Source organism: Falco peregrinus, chromosome 3, assembly GCF_023634155.1.
Source record: "Falco peregrinus isolate bFalPer1 chromosome 3, bFalPer1.pri, whole genome shotgun sequence".
Taxonomy (NCBI): Eukaryota; Metazoa; Chordata; class Aves; order Falconiformes; family Falconidae; genus Falco; species Falco peregrinus.
The window spans coordinates 75,021,362-75,029,273 of record NC_073723.1 but is presented as its reverse complement, the minus strand read 5'-3'; the positions used below and the strand labels follow the sequence as shown (position 1 = coordinate 75,029,273).

Below are 7,912 nucleotides of genomic sequence, written 5' to 3'. Positions count from 1 at the left end.
CCAACTGGCCACAGACATGTTCTTGCCAGAAGTTACCACGACTCTATTAAAAAAACTACTCTTCTGCTATCGTTTACTGTGACCTGAGAAGAAAATCTCTGATGCTTCTTTTTCAGTAAGCCTTTGCCTTAAAAATTGGTTGTGGTATCAGTGGCACCTACCCAGAGCTGTATTTGTTCAGTGCTCCCAGAGCAACCTGTAAACTTCAGTGCTCATAGTAGTACAAAATTACTGCTAAGATAGGCAAATTTTATATTGTTTTTGGTTTTTTGTTTTGTTTTTTTTTTAAAACCTGAGAAACTATGGAAACTCTCCTGAAAATATAGCCACTCAAAAATGCTGCTCTCTCACTTCTGCAGAAACTTTTTACCATATTACACCATAAATTGTGTAATGAAGAGACTGATGCTCTTCCATTTTCTCTCTTCTGTAACTCAAATGGCAAGTATCAAGGAAAGATATTCAGTGTTCCTTATGTTATGGTCAGGAGGAATGAGAATAGCTCCATGAAGCTGCAAGAAGAAACATAGATCTTGAGAGGGCTGAAAAGAAAAGATATGTCTTTAGGGGGCTGGAGCTGAAGAATCAGCTCAGGTTTTAGAATGAAAAACACATACATCAAGATTGTAGATGGGTTTTAGTAGAATTTGTCTTGAATTTGGAAAAGTGCATATAAATTTATTTTAAGTATTATTTGTATCTTGCTATGTATGCTACAGTATATAAAGCTCATGTTCCTGCCATGTGCACCAGAGTACCTGTTAAGAACATAAGGTATCTAACGCATCAGGCATTTAATTTTTTTTCCTTCTGTTGCAAAACCCATAAGCATGGCAGAATTGTTCTCCAGAGGTACTGACCTACAATGCTCTTTGGGCCACACAGGGTCTTGTAACCTGCCCGGCTGAAGAGGGGGAGAGGAGCATGATGAAGAGGGGAAAACAATCATGGCCCAGGTTTCTCTATAGTCCAGACATGCACAAGATTAGTGGTGGGCTAGAAAGCCTTTTCACAAATGCTATAAACATCCACTACTGTCTGCCAGAAAGCTAGGCATTAAGAGTGGCCCGAGGTCTGTGGAAACACAAAAGTTACTGTTGAGAGTTTCCTTTTGTTTGATCTCATGGTCCCCAGCTATAGCCCAGGTGTTGATTCCTAATATCTTCAGCATTTCCATGTCAGTGTTTTCCTTTCCAACCACAGCATGTTTTACATGCTTCCTGATGTATATATAAAGGTCCTATTGTAGCCATGGCAATCCCACAGGGATACTAAGAACAAGCAGCTAACATTATCACATCAGTGGTTTCCACAGTAAGTTTATTTTTAATTAGTTAAGTGGATCAAAGTATTTTTGAAAACTCTTAAAGATATATATGTTATTTGTCCGTCATGGATAAAGGTATTATTAACGTAGTCCTGCTGCTTTAGGAAGAAATGTTGGGGTTTTTTTTCTTTAAATAAATTAGAAATATAATTTTAAGAAACTGTGTCAAGCCACACCCACGAAATTATTCCTCCACAGAGGGACAGAATTATGTAAATCAGAAAACTGAAGGATGGACCCATGAGAAATCTTTGGGGTAAAACTTGTATTTCTAGTACAGCATACTGAGGAAATGACCAGGTTTTGACATCCAAACTAGTTTCTGTTAATGGCTGTGTAAAGATTATCTGCATTTACTAACATTGTCTATGCCTATATGCTTTATGAGTCTATGGCTGTGGTTTGAAACCTTGTGATGAGTTAAGCTTTAATGACTAAATGGAACACGTGATCTTATGTTTTTTTTCATAGAATCACAGAATCATTTAGGTTGGAAAAGACCTTTAAGGTCATCAAGTCCAACCATTAACCTAGCACTGCCAAGTTTACCACTAAACCATGTCCCTAAGCGCTGCATCTATGTGTTTTTTAAATACCTCCAGGGATGGTGATTCCATGGGAGCTTGTTTCAGCGCTTGACAAATCTTTCAGTGAAGAATTTTTTCCTAATATCCAATTTAACTTCCCCTGGTACAACTTGAGGCCATTTCCTCTTATCCTATCAATTGTTACTTGGGAGAAGAGACCAACAACCACCTGGTTACAACCTCCTTTCAGGTAGCTGGAGAGGGTGGTAACGTGTCCCATGAGCCTCCTTTTCTCCAAGCTAAACAACCCAAGTTCCCTCAGCTGCTCCTCGTAAAACTTGTTCTCTAGACCTTTCAACAGCTTCATTGCCCTTCTTTGGACACACTCCAGCACCTCTGTGTCCTTGTTGTAGTGAGGGGCTCAAACCTGAACACAGTATTTGAGGTGCAGCCTTACCAGTGCTAAGTACAGGGGGAAGATCACTTCCTTAGTCCTGCTGGCCACACTGTTTTGGATACAAGCCAGGGTGCTATTGGCCTTCTTGGCCACCTGGACCAACCACTGGCTCATATTCCACTTGCTGTTGACCAACAGCCCCAGGTCTTTTTCCAGATAGCAGCTTTCCAGCCACTCTTCCCCAAGCCTTTAGCATTGTGTGGGGTCGTTGTGACCCAAGTACAGGATCTGGTACTTCTTGCTGTTGAACCTCATACAACTGGCCTCAGCCCATCAGTCCAGCCTATTCAGATCCCTCTGTAGAGCCTTCCTACTCGTAAAAAGATCAACACTTCTGCCCAACTTGGTATTATCTGCAAACTTACTGAGGGTGTACTCAATCCCCTTGTCCAGGTTATTGATAAAGATAGTAAATAGAACTGTCCCCAATACAGAGCCCTTGGTGGATGTAACTCCATTCACGATCACTCTTTGGGCCCATCCCTCCAGACAGTTTTTTACCCAGTGTAGAGTATGCCCATCCAAGACATGAACAGCCAGTTTCTCCAGGAGGATGCTGTGGAAGATGTTGTCAAAGGCTTTACTAAGGTCCAGGTAGACAACATCCACAGCCTTTTCCTCATCCACTAAGTCACTTTGTCATAGAAGGAGATCAGGTCTGTGAAGCAGGACCTGCCTTTCATAAACCCATGCTGGCTGGGCCTGGTAACCTGGTTGTTCTGTATGTACTGTGTGGTGGCATACAAGATGATCTACTCCATAACCTTCACTCACACTGAAGTCAGACTGACAGGCCTGTAGTTTCCCAGATCCTCCTTCTGGTCCTGGGCATTACATTTGCTAAATTCCAGTCAACTGAGACCTTCCCAGTTACTGGGCTTTGGCCTTTCTAATTTTCTCCCTCCATAACCTCATGTCATTCTTGTAGTCCTCCTAGGTTGCCTGCCACTTCTTCCAAAGGTCACAACCTCTCTTTTTTTCCCTGAGTTCCAGCCAAAGCTCTCTGTTCAGCCAGCCTAATCGTCTTCCCCACCTCATCTTTCAGCATATGGGGACAGCCTGCTCTTTAGCCTTTATTGCTGCTCTTTCGCTGGACATTCTTCATTCTTGAATCCTGGACTCCTTTGCCCTTCAGGACTGCTTCCCAAGGGACTCTGTCAACAAGTCTCCTAAACAAGACAAAGACTGCCCTCCAGAAGTCCAAGGTGGCATTTCTGCTGACCCCTGCTTGAGGCAATACTACCAGGGAGCTCTTATAGTCCCACACATATAAATCAAACTCACAGCTCAGCCTAACAGCAGATGGGATATAATGTCACTCTGCACATACGCAGTAAATCCAATGTATTGTGTAGATTAACTGAGTGACATTGGATGTAGTGGGCATGAGGGTGATTTACGTAAGAATTTACTTAACTATTTTTCCAGATGCTCAAAGAGTTTGTTTGGAAAACCAGCTGGTTTCCATGAAAACCATGTTACTGACTGATTGATAGGCTTTTGGGATGCTTGAAACTGGGGACCCAAGCCCTGAGCTATATCCCTGTCGTAAAATGTCTTTAGGATGCTCAGTGTAAATTAGTTGCAACGAGACCCAGTGCAAACTGAGCACAGTGTGCTTTCCCCACTCCTAAAGCAACTATATGCTTCTTGCTTCCCTGAGGTAAATGTGGCATAGAAGGAGACTCCTGAATCATCAGCCAAGAGATATTTTACACTGGCAAGATCCCTGGCTTCCCCTGTGGGGTAACTCCCCAGCTAGTGGACCCTGTCTCATTCACTTACAACAATCAGCATGGACTTCTATGATCACACGGGGATGCAGAACAGTGATTTTATTAAATACTGAGGTGTTGATTTACCATGTGGGTTTTCTAGCATCAGAAAGAATAGTAAGCCCCTCTCATGCTGTTAAAACTGGGGGGGGATAGTGACCATGAAACTGGGGAATGAAAACTGCTGGGGGCTGCTCTTTGGCTTAAAATAAATAACTACTATATTTACACCTTAGTCTTTTAGATAACTAAGTTTTCCTGTGCCTTGCTATTGACATCAGCTTTAGTACTGCTGAAAGCAATGGATTAAAAAAAAATTTCTTTTTCCTTCAGACTTATTTTTTCAATTAACTGATGTATTTTATTTAAAGTTCTTAGCTTAAATACCTGTTGTAAATCAAAGTCCATTAAAGCTCATCTGTCAATACTGATTTGTACCTAGAAAAGTTGGGCCTAAAGGTTTAATTTTCCATTGATTTTCAATTTGTCTGCTTATGTATTTGTTTGAAAACTAGGTCTAAATTACTACATGCTATCAGGATAAGTGAGCTAAAAATTCTGATACTCAGGCATTTTATGTGTCTTTTGTAGGCAGTGAAATGCAATGAAAAAGTGTAGTACAAAGCAGGGAAAATAATGAGATTTTTCTGGAACTCACTACAGTAATTGGGCTTTTTTATTGCTCTCACTTCTTGCAGACGCACCACCATGTTCTTCTTTCATACCTATAAGAGAAAAATGCTTTTTTAATAAGCATTTAGGTAAATTACTATATTTAACACTATTTTTCATATGCAAAACAAAAGTAAAAATTAGCTTTTGCTAACCTTTCAGGCTTCAACTCAGATAAGCCACTCCCTCTGCTGGGGATATTTCTACAGACTGCTCTGTAAATAAAAAGGACGATAAGTTTTTTTCAGGGAAGTGCTAGAAACACTTCTAAAGTCACATAAAACCTTAGCAGTGTTATCACATACAAACATTTCTCAAGAATATGTGTCTCTATGCTATTTTATGCTCTTAAAATATCTACCTCATTAAAAAAAAAAAAAGAAACAGAAACATCAAAATGTAAAGATTTCTTAACAAACTGGGTTTAAGTATCTTTTTCTTTTCACATATTTTTAACTTGATTTGCAGCTTGCCGAAGATAACTGAGTGATAATCCATCAGAGGGAAGTTTTCCTTTTAGCTACAGATTAGGTTTAGCCTGGACAAGAGGTGTAGGACATAAGCAGCAGGTTTTTTAACTTTGTCTATTAACACCCAAAACCACCTGGAGAGTAACGATTCTCAGGAAAAAAAAATCAGTTCCTTCCCAGCTTCTGCTCAGTTACTGACCTTTTGGATGAAGCTGCAGTGGATTCCAAAAAAATGCCACTGATGGGATGCCAGAAAGTGTTCCAGCATATATTTATACATATATTGGTTTCTCAGTAAAGCTGAAAAAGTGTGAAAACATTTGTAATCAAAAAAAAACCACAAGTATTTAAAAAGATATGTAAAATTTCCAAGATCAAGTTATTTGTCCTCTGTATTTCTGTTCTTGCCTACCTACTACAGTAATTCATTTGCCTATGTCAAGTAGGTCTGAAAGGATACATGTTACAGAAACACTGAAGAATCTAAAAGCTTTCTGAAAACTGTTATTCAGGTAGAGGAAGGAGACACAAATTAAAGCTACTGCTGAAGACAGGGGAGAATATCTCACCTATTAAACATTTTGCTTGGTAGCCAGGATTCCTATCAGGCTGCATGTGTGAGAAGATCAAAGTGCACATGGTATGACTGCAAACTAGCCACTGTACTGCTGTTGTCTTTCCAGGTAGGAGTGGCTAACGAAATGAAGGCAAACTGATGCTAGAGGGTATAGGGGACAAAGTACACAAATCTATTGGGAATAACATCACTTTAATTCTGGTTTTCACTGAACACCCTCCTTTATTTTTTAATATGTATCAATGTCAACATAAATGAAGTTTATAGCAAAAAGTGGAAAGAATTTGTTCTGAAAAGATAAAATGGAAATTGTATCCTCCCCAAAGTTTTCCTCCAGTCTGCAGAATTTTGCCTTGACTCAGAACAGTTTGGGTTCAACCTCTTAAGTTGATATTTTTTCCTTTGAGTTTTGAAGAATGAAGTGTCCAGCCCAGTAGTTAGTGTATTTGTGGTGTTTTTGTTGGTTTAGTTGCAACTTGTTCAACAGGACAGAATAAATCCACAAATGAAGGCTGAATTCTGACAGCCTTATATTGAAAAGTACTGATTTCAATGAGACTATCTGAACAGAGTGTAGTTTTTGAACATGCATGTATAGGGCAAAAACTGGAGTGGTAATTGCACTGGGAGTAGACTGCATGGCTGACATTTACCTACTTTTGAATTTCTACAGACTCATTTTCCTTCTCATATCCATTCGTAAACAGAGGGAATCCTAATGGCCGTGGGTGTCAATGGAGAAGATGATCACACATAATGATTCACTCAATATTACTTAGCTATGACTGACTTGGATTTTTTCCTGTGCTCAGGGCCTCTGTACAATTCTTACATAAAACATACACAAATAACAAAAGATGGAACAGAATGGGAACCAAGAAATGGGTTTGTTCCTTTAGAGCTGGAGGATCCAGCACAATTCAGAATCATGTGAGTGATTTCCAGGAAAAAAAGGAAAAGAGATGAGAAAAATTATTATATACTAGTGATGAAAAAGTATTCATATTTACATATAAGTTTTTAAAAGTAAGGAAAAAAAATTCAAAACCAGAGATCACTAAATGAAACAATTTCAAGCTGAAATTGTGGGACCATGTCACTGTAAAAAGGTTTAACAAATAAACTGTGAGATTTTTGGAAAATTCTTGTAGACAGAATCTTTGAGAAAATTGTGTAAGACCTGAGGGATCCACAGAAGGCAAGGAATTAACTTCAGCTTTACATAGACTTTGTATATTTAAGACTTTATTAAAATTGAAATTACTGAAGGGGAAAAATGAATCTTTACTTTTGAAACTTTTTATACTCAGCCTCTCTAAAGTATCTATTTAGTAGGTTTCAGTGCATTGAAAACTTCCCTATTTAGTTAAGTCTTTGAAATGGTAGAAGCAATAGTTGATTATAGGGATGTTGTCTAATGTACATAGGACATAGGGGAGTGGCACTGGGCCATGAAGTCCAATCTCCTACTGCTGTTGGTACCACATATTTATTCAATTTAATGAAAATCTCACAAAAAGCTTTACATTATTGCTCTTAATTTGTATGCTATGAACATATGTACCTCTAATTAAGGCCCCTTTACTAGTGTTGTGGTATAGAACATGGTCCTTTTCAAGCAGTTCTTGGTGGAATATGACTGTTACTTTTCCCATGTCCCCAGATAAAACTGAAGGTTGACAGAAACATAGCACTGAAGCAAGAGAAGGTGTGAACCCAGCAAAGCAGTTAGGTCCACACCTGAGGTCAGATAAGCACTAAACTGAGCACTAAAAGCTACAAATGTGGGTTTACAGTATTTTGCCTTGAGGGAAGGAAGAGCCACTAGGATTTTCTTCCATGGGAAAGAGAACATGCCAGTAGCTATATGATGGGCTAAGTTAAGGGTTTAATACATTCAGAAAGCATGGAACTGATAGGTGCTGAAGGTAGGGCAATGTATTCTGCCTGCTGAACATACAGCTGCTACTTTAGCAAATGCAGCGGTCATTCTTGCTCCTCTCCTGTGGCTCTTCCAGGTGTTTCAGTGAATACAACAGCTGGAGGATAGCACACAGTTTTACTTAGATCATCTATTGTTCTGTGGATTACAAATGAAGTCCTGTCA

At 39.3% G+C, this 7,912-nt stretch overlaps 1 long non-coding RNA gene across 1 annotated transcript; it reads right to left on the bottom strand.

The window, feature by feature from the left end:
* Positions 1-4,911: 4,911 nt before the first annotated feature.
* Positions 4,912-5,864, bottom strand: LOC114013693 (uncharacterized). Its single transcript, XR_003556818.2, has 3 exons — positions 5,798-5,864; positions 5,428-5,528; positions 4,912-4,973 (listed from the first exon to the last, which is right to left on the bottom strand). It is a non-coding gene; the product is annotated as an uncharacterized LOC114013693 (long non-coding RNA).
* Between the last annotated feature and the right edge of the window lie 2,048 nt (positions 5,865-7,912).